The following is a 17,451-nucleotide window of genomic DNA, read 5'->3' as shown; positions in this document are numbered from 1 at the left end:
ATGGCGGTAGAAAAGGTTGCGAGCTGTGATCCAGACTGATAATAGCACAGTAAGTTACAGAGCACATTAAGGCTGACAGGCGGCAGTTAATTCAAGAGGAGATGGCTCTTGTTTAAATAGAGGATCATCAGGATTCACAGGCCACTGCTTTACGAGCAGGACAACGAAGACCAAGCTTGAACAACGGCCCTGAATCGCACTGGGCTCACTCTCCCTTCTTCTTCTTCTTCTGTAATCTGTTGGAAGTTTTCATTGACTGGTAGAATGGAGAGGCGGCCAACAGAACAAAGGTGCAGGGTTTGATTCCGACTCCGGCTTTCCTGTGTGGAGTTTGCATGTTCTCCCCGTGCCTGCGTGGGTTTGCTTCAGGTACTCCGGTTTCCTCCCACATTCCAAAAACAGATTAATGGAATACTCTAAATTGTACAGAGGTATTAATGTGAGCACGGATGGTTGTTTCTATGTGTCCCCTGCAATTGGCTGGCAACCAGTTCAGGGTGTACCACGCCTACTGCCCGAAGACAGCTGGGATAGGCTCCAGATCACCCCGCAAACCCTGTGAGGATAAACAGATCAGAAAATGGATGGATGGATGGTCGAACAGATATCAGTAGAGCGCAGACCTCCCACCCAGGACAGATTACAATATTACATATTATTTAATGTAATAATACAGCCCCCACCCCCACCCCCACATGTCAATTAGTGTCGGGCAGAACACTAACAGGGAAGCAACTCAATGGGAAATATAGAGAGACTGTGGAACAGCATACATAAGGCGCATCGGATTATAAGGCGCACTTCTTGGCTTTTGAGAAAATTGAATGATTTTCGGTGTGCCTCATAGTGTGGAAAATACAGTATTTCAAATTTTCTTGGAGATGTGTGTTTTTCTGGGGCATTCTGTTGTGCATATGATTTCACCAAGATGTAGATGCGTGCCAAAATTGGTGAGTTCTGTGGCATGTTGAACCCGTTGATTAGTCACAAATCTAACGATACACAAGATGATTCAAACATATTGTATGCATATGCCATAATGACCTTTGTATCACTATGACATGTTATTATCTTTGCAAAGTCTTTTTTGCTACTCAAATTCTTATATTGGATCGCTATGGAATGTACAATGGTGCTCAGTGTTGTTCGGTGGCATGATTCTGTGGTTTTTCAATGCTGACGAATGCTATTACGTTCCACTAGCAGAGCGCATGATAACCTGTCACACTTTTTAATATTTTTTTTTTAATATGTGACATGAGTTGCTTGGTTAGTGATACAGATGGACGATGACATTTTTGTACAATGCCCTTTAGGTAATCAATAGGACCATTTCCTTCATATTACTTACACTGAGGCCCAGAGAACTGTCTGTTGCCATCTGCAACAGAGACACAAACACAGACGTGCACAAGTTCACGCTCATGAATCTCTCCCTGACTTCTGCTTGGATGGCTCACTGAACTGCCATTAAACGAGAGGGCCGTCATTATTTAGGATGTTTCTTTTCAGAGGATACCAAATGTGCATGCTTGTATGTGTGTTTGTGTGCGTGTATATACTGTACGTGCCATCGAATTGTTGAGACTTATGCAGTTAACTATCCAAGCGATCGCTGGCACAGCATGCACGCATAAAGCATATTCATTAGGCAGGAGGGGTGCCATTCTTCAGCACTTTGAAATGCAATGGAGCATTCGCCGTAGTGCCTGGATACAAAAAAGAATAACAGATTGTGTATGATTTGGGCATATGGAATGGAAGAATGCAGCAGAACATTAAAGAGCAGTGCTGTGCCAAGGGTGTCAAGGGACAAGCCGATTTCAGTCAGGGAATAGATTTAGTTTGCGCAAATACTGCAGAGATTTTGCACGCTAGAATAATGACTTGAATCATGTTCTGTTGCTACAATGTAATCATCATAGTAAAGGGATGGGCGACTTAAATGCTGGTGGGGGCCACAATTGTTGATTGGTGCAATTGTGGGGACACACAAGACCACAACCATTCCTCAACCAAATGTATGACTAAAATACAATATGGACAAAATAGATGCATGTGTGAAAACTACGTGCTGTGAAAATATTTTATTCATGACAATACATGTGTCAAAGATCCTCTATCCTAACCACCTAAAACACAAAGGGTTTGAAGCAATAACAACATATCCACATGCTGCCGCCCCCCCCTCACCCCCCCACATCGCAAAGGGCTCTCTCGCATAAGAAAATTGTTAACAGCTTATGCCCTCTCGCCATTAACTCCCTAAATAGTGACTCAAATCTAGAGTGGCTCTTTGCATTTTTGCACACCCCTGTGGGATAGTATTACTGCACGGATCATTGTAGCTCCAGCTCCCTACATAGTCGAACAATTGTCATTGATCAATATTCCACAGCACCGGACACTTTAAAGCGCTCAAGGACTATCTGCCTAATTGCACATCAAAAGTTATACGACAATTACTGCCACTGGTCACTTAAAAATGGTGCAACGATTAACCGCACCAACCTCACAACTGTCCTAGTATTGTATTGCACCACTGATCACTTGAACTCGGCTCGATGACTGTGCACCTTGTCGCACAACTGTCATTGGGTGGTACGACTACACGATGGTACCTTTACATTACGGAAAGTCTTTCTATACTTTCTATTTATGTCATGGACTGGACCGAATGGTCAGGAGGGCCAGCTCTGTCCTGGGCTGCTCCCTGGATACTCTGGAGGAGGTGGGCAACAGGAGGACGCTAGCTAAGCTAACAGCTATGATGGACAGACCCTCCCACCCCCTCCATTTGTGTCCAAATAATGAACATAGGTTGTGTGACTCCCAGCAAGTATGAGTCTTTTTTTTTTTTACTCTATACAACAGCACAAATTCACACATGCTCAAACATTAAATAGAGCACCTCCACTGACTCTGGCAGGAAAGCTTCATTTGAAAACACAAGAAAGTTTTCCATATAATCAATGTGGCTCAAACAAATCCTGGCTTCTTTCGAATGAGAATTAAAGTGGGTACTTTTGTTCTGCCTTGTTCAAACATTCCATCGTTTTTTTGTTGCCACAGAGGATACAGCGTGTCTCATTATTGCAATTGGCTATTCCATTACCATTTCACACTGCCTGCACCAAATCTTTATCAGATGTCTGTGTAGTTATTTATTTTGTTTTGTGAAGAACAGAGTGACTGGCTGAACGCGAGTGACTTGCTTTGGCTTTCAGGTGGCGAGATGTAAATTAAAGAGAGGAGGATAAATAAAGATTAGGGCGACAAATGCAGGGATTGTGCACCAGTCAGTTACGGGGAAATGCCTCTTAAAATTAAGCGCAGGATTAAAGCACCCCACTGGGACATTTAGTGAACGTTTAGAAGCTCCCACTGCACAAAACTGGACAGTCTTAGAAAGTTGTCACACAAAGTTTGACTGTTATTTTTCCAACTCCAAACAAAGTGAAAATAGCCATGCATGCGAGCAACATACTGTCATTCCTCAGTCATTCCCATGAGAAGATTTTATGAGCTAAGTCATAATCATTATTTTTTTTTAAAAATAAGACTTACATATTTGAATGAGTTTGATGAATTTAGAGAAAAGTCATTGTGATCCATACGATTACATCCGACTATAGACTAGATATGGTTCACACGTACTATTAAATAGATACCTTTGTGACAGTCACAGTCAAAATGGAATATCGTTATCTTTGATATGGCAAACACGTTGAGACAGGCCATGTGTGCTATATCATGCATCTTTCATTACATTGAGTGGATGTACCCGAAAGAAAACCAGACCAGAAAGTGTGTATTTTTTGCACATCATGTAGAACATTGATTTGAGAGATATTCAAAAAAGATGCCTTTTCCCTTCATGAAATGAGGTCTAGATCACAACACACCATGCTCTCTCTGCATAAGCCTGCTTCTGCTTTGTAAAATATCCAAATCATTTGCCTTAATTCATCCCGCTCCATCTTTCCAGTGCCTTGTCCTCTTGCTAAAATGCGATGCATTGGCTCATCCAAATTGCACGTAGTTCTCCCATTCCCTCATGTCCTCAGTGGATCTATTGTTATGAGATTTCCTCAGCCACTTTGATTTCTTCCCTCGTGATTTGACGTCCCCCCCCAAAGGACATCTCTGCCATTCCAATTTTTTGTATTTAATGTGTTAAAAATGCAAACCGCTGGGCTCTACATTCTAGAAATGGCTTGGTGATGACTAGGACTAGATATAGTTTGTTAGAGGCACCCAGCCTTCATGGAGGGTGTCACTCTTGGTGTGATGACGATTAGTATACAAGTGAGTGTGTCCCCTCGGTGCCTTTGTTTTATGTGTTTAAAAGTCTTCTGTGTTTCTCCTTGAATGATTTCATTTGACATCGTTTGTAATAGCAAGACTAAATGTCCTCAGCGATACATATGTCTTATAGGTTCAAATTCCTGTAGCACAGAACTTTCCTACACTTTCTGTACTCCCAAAACCTTTCGTCACGCCATGAGTACCCCCTCACTCATACAGCACGAGTTGATGATTCTCCAACAGAAGAACATCGCACGACTGATTATGAAATGAAGATCGTTTCATTTCATCTTCTTAATTTTCACATGTAATTGGATAAACTTTATTGTCAAATGTAATGCCCAGGCACTGACTTTTTTTGAACTCAAATTGAACAGAAAACGAAATATGCTGCCTTGCAAATAAATACAAAATGATTCTTTTCAAACGATGAAAAATCTAAATAACGACTAAAGCTGCCTTGCTTATATCTAACTCTTCTAACGTAAGGTTAAAATGTATGATCGCTAATTTATTGACTATTGGCTGGTCATTATTTGCTTGAAAAATATATATTTAAATCCGTTGCCAACAAAGTAATAACATTGCCGAGTAATCACTGTTGTACTAATGTATAAATCTGACAAGGGGGGAAAAAATGAATGCAGGTGTTCTCATTAGATGCGACATTAACAACTCACATATGACTTCCATAAAAATTAAAATGACGGAGGACTTTAAATGACAGCAAATGGCGTAATCTGATTTCGTCGGTCATTTAAACTAATAAAACAGAAGGTAACGCAAGTGCACATCTTGTCGAGGGTGACATCAATTGGAAAACAATTTGTTACTGAGTGGGCGCTGTTATTAGACAGACACTGCCTACAATCACTTCAAGGTCATGGCAACTGAGAACAACAAAGTGTTCAATGATAAAGTGTATAAATGTCAACGTATGGAAGACATTTTCAGTGGTTGTGCAAGCATGACTTTGCAACCCGATAAACCTTTGCCATGACAACGGCATTGAGAGAGACACCGCCCGCTGTCAGTCGATCACTGCTTTCATTTCGTCACATAAACCGCTCTTTCTTCCGTGTCAGCCAATAAACTTGACCTAAGGTCAGCCAATCATCCCCTTGCCTTCTCTTTGTGTTCTCCTCCACGGTGTCTGCCCGTCACGATGAACGTAAAGGTGTGAAACGATGACGTTTCTGTACCATTGTTATCACAAGTACAATTTATAGTTCTTCCTGCTTAGTTCTTGCTTCGAGAAATGCCGTTATGCCTGTGGTGAGCCAATGCGATGCTTACGATGATCTACTTGCCTCCACTTGACCCGTCTTCGAATATAGAACCACACTTAGGTTCCACACTTAGGAACCACACTTAGGTCCAACAAAACACAACCAGTGTAAAGGGAACAATAAGCCTCTTAACACTCACATCATGTGTGACCTCATATACCGAAGGCTCAGTGAAGCGATTATCCGAGGATTTACTCGTTTCCCTTTTCCATTGACTTTTTGAAAAAAAAAAATTCATTTGCAACACTATGTGCCAAGTATATAAACACATATAAATTCTGTTGCTTTTACATGACCAGTGGTTAATTTATAAGGAATTAAGGAATGTTAAAATTGGCCTGTTATTGTTCAGACATTTTCAATGACGACAACTGTCGGTGAGCGCCCCCAAACGGTGTTGGAGTTTTCGCTGTGACAGCTCTTGGTTGGGGGGCCATGTTGTCCCTTCCGGGATTAAAAGGAAGCCTGTTTGGGTTCACACATTGGGGTGACAAAGAAACGGCACAATACATACATGCTTATTGATCCAAGTGTACTTATGTGTGTCAGCACAAACACGGCTCAAAGGACAGTTTGACCTTTGTCATCTTGGTGAGGGACAGATGGACGTGGAGATGAATAATAAATAGGAGTGCAGATGGAAGTGGTCCTACAAATCATATGTTTCAAAGTAATCTATTGGCTCTTGTCATGAAGAAAATGCTAATTTGCTAGCACGCGCACAAAGATGTGTATGTGTATGCACTGTACAGCTCTGCTCATTTGGTTTGGAGATGAATAGGATCCCCTTCAGTTATAGACCGCATAGATCCAATTCATTGCATTGTTATATTGCTTTTTTATGAGCCCCCTTTATCTGAACTCATTGCAAATTCGGTGTAATGTGTCATATTGTCATCCTGAATGTATGCCACTGTCTCCGCGCATCTATCTATGCTCTTTCATTTTCTTATCCTGGTGCATCAAATGTCACCCTGTTTATTTCATGATTTTGGCGTCTTATGACGAGAAGTAACTGTAAGCGGTGACATACACAGTGCAGTACGTGTGCTCATCAGATCAACTGCGGTACTGTATATAGATTCCAATGCTGTGTGACGTAAACAAAGCCTCTTGAGCATGCACTCTGAATGAACTCCTCTGTCTCTGAACAGATTCATCATTTACCCTCGGAAAAGACAACATGGCAGAACAAGACAACTGCACTACAGAGAGCAAGCAGAACAAAGAAAAACATGGCGAGTGACACAGTCGGACATTTCCCGTAGCGTTTTCTTCTAATTTGGTGATCGGCTGGAACATCATATCCCATCGCCTTGGTAGTTCAGCCGCCCCGTTTCTAAGGCGTCTCAGGGGGAAAACTGTTTCAAAAGCAGATTTGATTGGCCGCCGGGGTGACTTCCCTCTGTGCCGCTAATTAGCAGTCATGTGGTTTCCCTCAGGTCTGTTGCAGACTTGGTGGAACAACAGGTTTCCATGCTGGCTTGCACACATGGAACGAGCATGCGCATTGCAACACCCCCGTACAAAATACAACACCCACTGTGACCCACAGACGCTATTTGGTAGTGTGTTGCTTGTGAGTGCAGCCGACACTTCTGTGCTTTTGTTCTGCCTCACGTGGGGATACGAGAGAAGAAAAAAAATACAAACAGAACTCCCACTGCAATGACTGTTAGCATAATAAAAATGTTATCAGTAATATGAATCCTCTTTATCTTTTTTTTCCTTCTTTTTTTTTTTGGGAGGTATCCACAGTTTCCTCCTTTTTATTGCATCAGTGTGGAAGATGGTGCATGGGCGGGGGGCTCAACAGGGGTAAGCCCATAACACTGAGACGGCCCGATATCCTGAGAACAAATAACTTCATTTCCAATTGCACATGATGAAAATGTGGACAAAGCTAACATCAAAGCCTGTTAAATATGACGACTTCATTTGTGAATGCATAACAAAGTTGAGTTGAGGAGCCTGCCAACCAAAGTTGAATCTCACTTAGCGGCGAGCCTTGTTACTGTATGATCCGGCTGCCCCCCTGGCTTTTTTTGTGTTGCACCTTGAATAAAGACAATGGGATTTTTTTTTCACCAAATTATTTCACTCTGTGACGGCTAACACTCAAAAAAGCAATTTCCATGACTACAAAGTAGAGTATTGGAGCCAGGTATTCATGCATGAAAACTGCTCGACATTAAAGCAATCGTTTAAGGGAGCAGATCGAAATCAACTGTCAGTCTCTCCAGGCATACGCAGAGTGACAGATCAATGACATCTGTGACAGAATTATTATTCCACAACGATGCATTCAATGCCCACAGAATCTGACAATGACGTGTGTCGCCGGAGGTGCATTCACTGCTCTAAGAGACCTGGGCAAAGTGAACTCGGGAAACAAGGGCGCAGGAGAGATGACAACATGCGCAAGCATGTGGGAAAAGGGGAGATGAAAGGATACATAAAAGAAATCTGACAAAATATTCCGTCGGTTCAGACAGATAATGGAGACGTTTAGAGGAGACACGTGACAAAACGCAGAGATGCACAGAAAGGGATGTTTATCCTCCCCATGATCTTGTAGCCGTCTGTCTCATATTTGGCCCAAGGTTCGGATTAAGTCGTTTGTGTTTAAGGAGGAGGAAGTCGCTCATTCCTCGCCTTTCATCTAATTTAATTATGTGCTGAAATGCTCCCTTTTTTCCTCGGAAGGAATAAAAGAAGCTTCAGCTTTTATATGGAGCTTGAATAAAACGTGAGCCGCCAACTGCCCAGCTGTGTGTTGAGCCCCAACAATTGCAGTACAAAAATACACTCACAAGCACCCCAACACAGCGGTCCCCAACCTTTTTTGCCCCACGGTCCGGTTTAATGTCAGACAATATTTAAAGGCCGGATGAAGACAACAAAATAATATGATATGACCTGCATGAAAAGTGTGGTATTGTCATCACATAATAATAAACACGAATCATGACACGAGGAACGTCCTTTCTGTGACTCTTCCAGTCTCTCGGTATCTCTATTGCAACCTGCTAATGACACTCGAAGCTCAGGGGCCACTTCCGTCTGTGAGCGTCCTGCTTGAAGCATCACAATGGCAAGGTACTGTTGATTCATTGTTAGGTGTCGTGGTCATTTCTGCCCCCCAAAAACACACACACACACACACACAATGACACATCTCACGTGTCACAATACTCTCAACATGGGCCTAAAATGGCATTTCCTGCTCCCCTTTTTTGAAAGTTCTGACATTCATTCTAAGTTTGATTTGAGTTGAACTTGTTGGAATTTTTTTGTCAAATAACTTTTCCGTAACATATAGTAGCACACTGTCTCCCAAATAGCTGTAAGGGGCCCCATGGAACACATTCTAGTCATCTATAGCCATACATACCTGGTTTAAATACAACACGACTCCGAATTACTGGTGATGTATGGAGGCTGGACTCCACTTCAGCTCTGATAACATCCTGTTCCCTTGCCATCCTGCGGAGGATAAGCAGAACACATAATACAGTCGATGAAACATTTAGTAGGACCCACAACCACCCACATTTGCAAAATGTTTTTTTCTGGTATGCTCATTACTGAACCGGTGCAGACACGCACGCACTCAATGCAGGTGAGACGCACCGCAAATCTAAAAGGGGCCTGACAAGAGATGCCTAATGAGGAGCTCTAAACAGGTGTTCCTCATTAAAGTGGACGAAGCAAATCTTGTGAAAAGAGAGCACAAAGTGTGAAGAGTGAAAGGGTGGAAAGGGATGAGCTCAAATATTCCCGTGTTATTCATTAATGTTTTACAGGCTGCTGGAAATCACGATTCACCATTCGGAGCATTTTGCATTCCTTTCAGGCTTGTTCAGGATATATCTGCCAAATGTCTGTCACGATCCAAACATTTTTAAGCCATTAGGGTAATGTTGTAATCAGAGTTTGACATGAAATGAAATTATTTTGGGATCGTACTTTGAAGTTTGCCTGTTCCATTACGTAGGCTGCATTTACAATGTAGGGCATGATGCCCAATTCACATTTTTTGTTAAAGCCGATCTTTTATGTACTCATACACATTACAAAAACATCACATGTGTGCCCTGTGATTGGCTGGCAACTGGCAACCGGTCCGGGTGTACCTCGATTACTGGCTGGATTAAGCTCCAGCACGCCCACAACCCTCGTGCGGATAAGCGGTCAAAATAATGGATGGATGGAGTGGCGAGATAATAAGATAAGAAAGATAAGAAAACCTTTATTAGTCTCACAATGGAGAAATTCCAGATTCACAGCAGCAAAGTTATGAAAGGAAGAAGTAGAACAACAAACTATAGGAGCTGCTGGAAAGGCAGCCACTCTCGCGGCGCCATTTTGATGTCAAAATAACAAAAATAACAGAACACAGGACACAGACAGTCGTGCAATTTTCACGTATTTTCTGCATACACTATGTTGTCTGAAGCAGTTCTAGATGAAAGAGGAGAGGATCAAAGTGTCCTTTCACCAGTGGATCAGAGACGTCATGCTGAAAATGTGCACACGTCTGCTACAAGCTAAGTTTTTGAAAGCAAACACGAAGCTGTAGCGTCCATTGACGAAAAAGAGATTGGCTCACATCTCCTGTCCCATGTAAATCCACTTCAATTCCAAGCCGCGACTCCCAGTTCCACATCCGCATCGGTGCTCCGCGCTAACGCTCCTTTCTTCTCATCGTCGGCTCCTCAAGCCTTACATCCATCCAGCCGCAGACCGTTCAACAGCACCGATCTCTCCGCTGAACAAAGTGGGGCTGTGAAAAATGCTGCCCATAACAGGCGCAAGACACAAGCGCCCCGGGACTGTCCAGCAACGACAGTCAAATGGCATCTGTCTCGCAGTATGAAAATTTAAATTCATATGAAATGACGAGCTGTGCAGTAACATACACTGTAACTATAGACACAGGGATGCTTTTTGTTGTCTTTTTTTTGTCAGCCATTGTCTCTTTTGAACATTTCTCTTTCACTCGTGGTTGACTTTTTCTTGATGTCCTTCGTGAAGTCTGCATCCCTCTTTTCCACAGCGGGAGTAGGTCAAAGCTGGAACATCCTGCAATTGATCAAACTGCAAGCAGCAGGACGAGACTGATGTTGTCAAAGAGAAGCTGTGAGTGCAAACGTACACAAACACACTTTTAAGTCACATCTGGCACCATGTGCTTTGCTCCCAAGGTTAAACATTTTTACACTGAAAGTTTACCGTCTCAAATTAACCAACTGAGCGATCCATCACCATGGGAACTGTGCTGGTAAACCCAAAACAACACAACCTGCCCCCCCCCCCCTCACCAATCACATCGACCTCACTAGCCGGTCAGCCACCCTTCTCTCTCCCACATCCGAAGGTAGCGCTTTGTTGCACATGGATGCCTTTGCTCCATTCGCATTAAACTGGACTTTGCTATAACCCAAGTGCAAAAGGGAGAAAGAGGAAGGAGGGGCTTTCATTAAACACCCCAGCACACGACAGAATCGATTACAGTGATGTATTGATTTGTCAGTCGGTCCAGGGTTGCTTACACAGGGCACGGGGACGTGCCGTGAAACTGGGGTGGACATGGAGGGATTGAATGAGAAATTAGTGTGGAACACTGGGGAGACCATCAGGAGTGACTACAAATAAATAAACAACAAAAGTACTAAGCAGTACTAAGGAGGAAGACAGAAATGTAATTAGGAAGTTGCAAATCAGTGCGGGAAATGCTGCAGAAATGGATCGTCATGTCGAGCGAGGAATGGGTACACGGTTCGGGAAAGCAGAGGGGCAAGTAACACATTCCTATGGAACTGGATCACATTCTCACTCGCAGCTGTGGCTGCAAATAAAAGGACATTTACACCCTCGTGTTTTGAGAATTTTTCATTCCTCCATCGCAACATATGTGTTCAACTTTCTGCGGTGGTCATACAAATTACGCTAATCTCTTTTTTTTTTGTCTGGTCTAAATGTCTGAGTGTTGTACTGTGTTGAAGAATGTGGCAGACGGACAACATATCTCATTATCTTTTACTATTTTCAACTTCCTTGGTGGCAGGATGGATGGATGGGATACATATCTCCGGTGCTCAACATAAATGAGAACACTCGACATACTTTTTTAGAAAACCTCGAGTTCTCTTTCACAATCAATATTTCATGTTGAGCAGTGTGTAGTGCATGTTCCCATCCATGCAGCCATTCATTTCCATTTTGGGGAGCTGTAGAGGGCAAGGCAGCCCAGCTCAGTGCAGCTCCCAAGCATAGAGAAGTCAGGAGGTTTGGGATCTGTCCAGAAAAACCTCATCGAAAATGGCAACCGCAAATAGGGAAAGGAGTCATCTGTACCAGTTGACTTTGGGTGACAGGCAGACGATGCCCCAGAATGATCACTGGTCAAATAGGACCTTGTCCAAGAACCAAGCCTCGGCAAAATGTCTGAAAGGCAGCTGTGTGAATGCACCACTACCAAAATGCTCATGAGTATTTGACCCTTGTCTAAATGTGGAAAAGACGAGGCTTCAGGCTATTTGTTATCGAAGATGACGTTTTTCCCTTCATTCACCTCACGAGGGAACATTTTCTTTGCACTCTGGATTTCTTCAGTCCATGCAGTACCAGTCAAAAGTTTGAACAGATTCAATAGCATAAATGCCCACAATTTCGATTGGTGGTGCCTGCTGAATGAAATTACACACAAACGCTGTCAAGAGAGTGTGAATACGAGTGAGTGTGAGTGCATGCAAACATCCCAAAATCGACATAGCAGATCAATCAGGCCATTTTCTTCGTAAGTAATAAACTCAGTAGACACAGACAAAGATCATCCTTCCCTGTCTCTCCCTTATTGCCTGTCTGAAGCTGCCTTTTCACAGTCAGATTCGTGATGATTGCAGCTGATTTACTAGAGTCCCAGTGGCCGTGAGTGATTAAAACCGGCAATAAAACCGGCTTTTCTTTTCGGGAGGCATTCCATAATATCTTTCAAATCAATCCACATTTGGCTGTAAATGTGAATGTAAATGCAGGCACAATTGATTAATTTGGCTATTGGTTTGTTGTCGTGCGGTCTTCGAATATACATTGGTGAGGGACGAGGTGGGGTGGGTGAACTCAGCTGAGGACACGGATAGCCAAGATCTGAAAAGCAATGGCTTGTAGGACTAATGCTAAACAACAACAAGCTGGTACGCACACACACACACACACACACCCACACACACACACACACACACACACACCAAGATCAAAAAAGAGAGGAGGAGAGAGAGAGAGAGAGAAGAGACTGCCTGAATAATTTGCTACTGAGATGACAAACTGGCTTCAGTTCCTGGTGTTTATCTTTTTGCACTCTTGCAAGTACCTACACAGAGGGGGCAGCAGCTGCCATTGGCACGGGCACCATCCTCTAAACTAATTCATCACCTTCAAAGGTAACCTCGGTGCTGGGACGAGTGTGTGTGTGTGAGTGGGGGGGGGGGGGGGTGAGAGACAGTGTTTATATGCATGAGCAATGTGACCTGATACAGTGCCACCCTAACCTTATTAAGCACAAACTGATGACAGAAGTAGTACGTGTCCCTCTTTCACTTTGAATGCAGTACACACACACACACACACACACACACACACACACACACACACACACACACACACACACACACTCTCCTGTAGGTCTCCATCCTGATGCATTTTTTTGGCAATTTCAAGGATTTTTTTTTTTTTTGTTTGCAACCCAGCCAGTATTTTCTTTTCACCACTGAATTGTTTTCTGTTCTGCCATTGCTTTTCGGGCCAGCCTGTTTTATCAAACAATTGTGATGTTTGTTACATTATGATGACAAATGGGTCAGATGAGCGCAACATGAGCATTCAGACTGCAGTCAGAAGGATACACATCTGATTTATATCTGCATACGAAAGAGGCTTGGGTCAGATTTGAAAAATATCGCTGTTGTTCTTTTCACATTGCCAGGTAAAAAAATTGTCACAGTGTGATCACCATTTATTATTTCTGTCACCTGCATTTCTGTCTCAAGTCTCACCTTGGTTGTTGTTGTTTTTTTGGGGGGAAATCTATCTACTTTTTATACCTAAATGCAAGAGCTGCATAGATAAAAGCCTGGATACCAGAGGCCTCACTTATCAAAGTGAGCAGGATTCTTACTGAAAGTGCACGCATGCCCCAAAGCCAGAAATAGCGTTTGGCAAAAAATAATCCGACCGATCCAACCATGAGTATGTACACCTGCAGGAAATCTTACTTTGGTCAAACTTTCATACATGATTGTAGTCTTGACGTTGGTTCTTTGCGACATATTTTTCCAGGAAAAGTGTTGAATTGTATGATTATGGGATTTTAAAACCGCATCCTTTGTAGACTAGTTACAGAAAATTAGAGGCTTAGTTCCTGTCTTAAGCCCCCTAACCAAAAATACTGAAAAACAGGAACAACACAGATAAGATCTTTGCAGTGATATTGAAGCATTATCATTGTTTGTGTGTGTGTGTGTGTGTGTGTGTGTGTGTGTGTGTGTGTGTGTGTGTGTGTGTGTGTGTGTGTGTGTGTGTGTGTGTGAGAAAGATGTCAGGAGCTATTTAGGAAGCCCTCAGTATGGTATGTGTTAATCTGGTATTACACGTCTCAGTGTGATATTCACAGTACTCTGCTCATCTTAAGGCCTCCAGCTCCGATTATGCCTGCTACATGCATACACACAAAACAGCAACAACTGCCAAACACGCACACACACACGCACACACACACGCACACACACATTAAACAGCATATTAAGGCCTCCTCGCCAACAGCAAGCTGTCAAAGCAGAAGTCCTTCAAGTGGCTAATGATCCATTACACAGTCAACAGTACAGACCGAGAGCGAGATTGATGAAGCACAACAAAGCGGCTTTGTCCCCCCTCCCCTCTCACAAACTTGACTTCTGTTATGGTAAAGAATTGTTCAAATCGGTTAGGGTGACGATGAAATGGATGACACGCGACTCATGGTGTGAATAACAGGAACAAGAAAGCTGATCACAAAACTTCAACAAAAATATCACAGCAAAGCAAATGCTTTCGTCGTGGATATTGGATGAACAAGAGTGGCAGTGACTTCCCCATTAGAGGGGGCAGGGGGCGCATACTTATATACACATTCTTTTTACTAAATACTCATGTCAACATTGAAATGCAATCACATTTCGGAATGTGGCACAGCAAGGAGACACACTATTCAGCATGTGCTATCATCAGGAAAGCCCGCATTTCCCGCTCCCCAGCCACTTCGTAAAATTTTACTGGAGGGATCAAGGCGTTGCTATGGCAGATGGGATGACAGTTTCTCCAGGGTGTTCTGGGTCTTCCCCGGGGCTTCCGGCCAGTGGGATATACACAGAACACCTCACCTGGGATGCATTCAGGAGGCATCCTAATCAGATGCCCAAGCCAACTCATCTGGCTCCTCTCAACGTGGGGGAGCAGCGGCTCAACTCCGAGTCCCTCCCGGATGTCCGGGCTTCTCATCCCATCTTGAAGGGAGCGCACGGATACCCTGCGGAGGAAACTCACTTCCGACGCTTGTATCTGGGATCTTGTTATTTTGCTCATGGCCCAAAGCTCATGACCGTTGTTGAGGGTATGAACGTACTGTCGATAGATCAACCAGGAAATAAATAGCTTCGCCTTCCGGCTCAGCTCCTTCTTCACCACGACAGAACGCTACAGAGACCGCATGTATCAATCGTATGAGTTGATTGTCTTGGGACTGTGTCTGCATACATGTGCCTAAACGTGTACAACGAGACCGTGATTCAGATGGCAAACATGTTGCACTAGTCCATGGATGGCAGTTACGACACTCATGTACTTGCTGATGTATGCTGAGGGAGTTACCGTATCAGTGGATCGCTCGATGCAAGTTAGTTTGGGAGGGGAGCGGGTGAAATGGGAAGGGGGTTCAAAGAAATAAAGCTCGAGATAGAGAAATGATCCCAATGACAGAGTATCGTGTCATCCCTCCGATTCCATGGTAATAGATTGACCGTCCATTGGAAACGCACCAACGGCCCTTCTGAGGGACGGTGTGCAGTGACGTGTCTGTGTGATGATTTAAATCGGTGCTCGTTCTTCCTGCATTTTATCCCCGACAGAGCCTGCTCCTGCCTGTCAACTGGCGCCACTTTGTGCTACAGCACCACCTGCACAGTCAAACTAAGCGACACGTGGGATTGGGAAATGCGCCGGCACATACAGATAGGTTCAATCAGTTACAACGCAGACACGGCGAGCTAAAGATTAGTCACTAATTTAGCTTAGTGACACATTTAGAGTGCAGAACCAGATACGAATCTTATCTCTCCAAAAGGCCTCCATTAAAAGTTTTTATTGCCAAAGCAAGTGAGAAGTTAAAATCACTTGTGTGCTTCATGTTTACGTTTGTTGTGCCAAGTGTTATTGGTCTCACCTGCTTCTTAAATAGGTTTCAGTAAGTTGACAGCCTGCCAGGGCGCATGAAATGCCACTCGTGGTGGCAAAAAGTGCTCTCTGCTACCCCCCGTTGGCACAATTTATAGTAGCCTCACTGAGTCAAGCCGTCCTCCATTAGTATGCACTTCCACACATCCCTGTGTGTTTTGGAACATGAACATAAATTTCCAAAGTGGGAATAACCGTGAGGTTCAAAAGAAAACTACAGAGAACCATGGCTTATTTATACAGAGTTGTCTGAATTGAGGAGAGAGAAAAGAGGAAAATCCTGAGGGATGTGAACAGAGAAGAGTTGAGAATAGACGGCATATACCAGAGCATTTTTAAAGAGATCCAACTTGACGTTTTTTTTTCTTTGATCTCTCCGTTCCAAAAGTGGCCTTAGGTATTGATTAGTATGCAAATGTATAATAATTGATTCATTTAAATGTTCACTACAGAGTATTTGCACGATAACAAGGATGCCACCTATGTGTTGCACATCATGCTGGGTCCCTTGAAACGGTTCCATTTCAGTTAATTGATTGAATATCCAGCCGTCCATTTTCTGAAACTTGTCCTCATGAGGGTTGCAAGTGTGCTGGAGCCTATCCCAGCTGTCTTGTGGGAGTTGGCAGGGTACCCCCTGAAATGGTCGCCAGCCAATCACAGGGCACAAGACAAACAGCCATTCACACTCACAGTCACAGCAATGGATAATTTAGAGTGTTCCATCAACTGACCATGTACAGTATGTTTTTAGAATGTGGGATGAAACCTTAGTGCCCGGAGAAAACCCACGCAGGCACAGGGAGAACATGCAAACCCCACACGGGAAGGCCGGAGCCCGGACCCCACAACATCTGTACTCTGAGGTGGATGTGAATCATTTGTTCAAACCAGTTGCCTGTTAAAATCAATGACACAAAATGAAAACTGAACCAGTTCAAGTGATGTTTTGTGTCTGTGTGAATGTATGGCTGACATAGATTACACACTAACTACCTAATTTTCTGATTGACTGCTTGGTGGAGCTTATAAACGCGGTTGGATCACAGCCTTGCCGTGAAAAAAAAAATGACAGAGGGCAGATGGAGATGATCGAGGGACTTAAATGAGTGTGAAGTGTTGTCAAGGTGATCCCCTGTTCAACCTCCTGCTCCCTCCCAAACCCCACTCCCACCCATCTCAATTCATCTCCCTCTCATTAAAGTTGGAGCTTTACCGATTGTGGCATAGACCGCGCTGTATTTGCCGAAGTGCTGACTGCCCGCTGAGACAAGGAGACTTGTGGAGTAACTCGTTGTCAACCTCACAGGCTTGAAATGGACACACTTATAGAAAAAGCTTGATGAACCAGAATGTTGACGGGAAC

The sequence above is a fragment of the Hippocampus guttulatus genome, chromosome 12, assembly GCF_054856545.1.
Source record: "Hippocampus guttulatus isolate MCC_2025c chromosome 12, RoL_Hgut_1.0, whole genome shotgun sequence".
Taxonomy (NCBI): Eukaryota; Metazoa; Chordata; class Actinopteri; order Syngnathiformes; family Syngnathidae; genus Hippocampus; species Hippocampus guttulatus.
Note: the sequence above shows the minus strand (reverse complement) of the source record.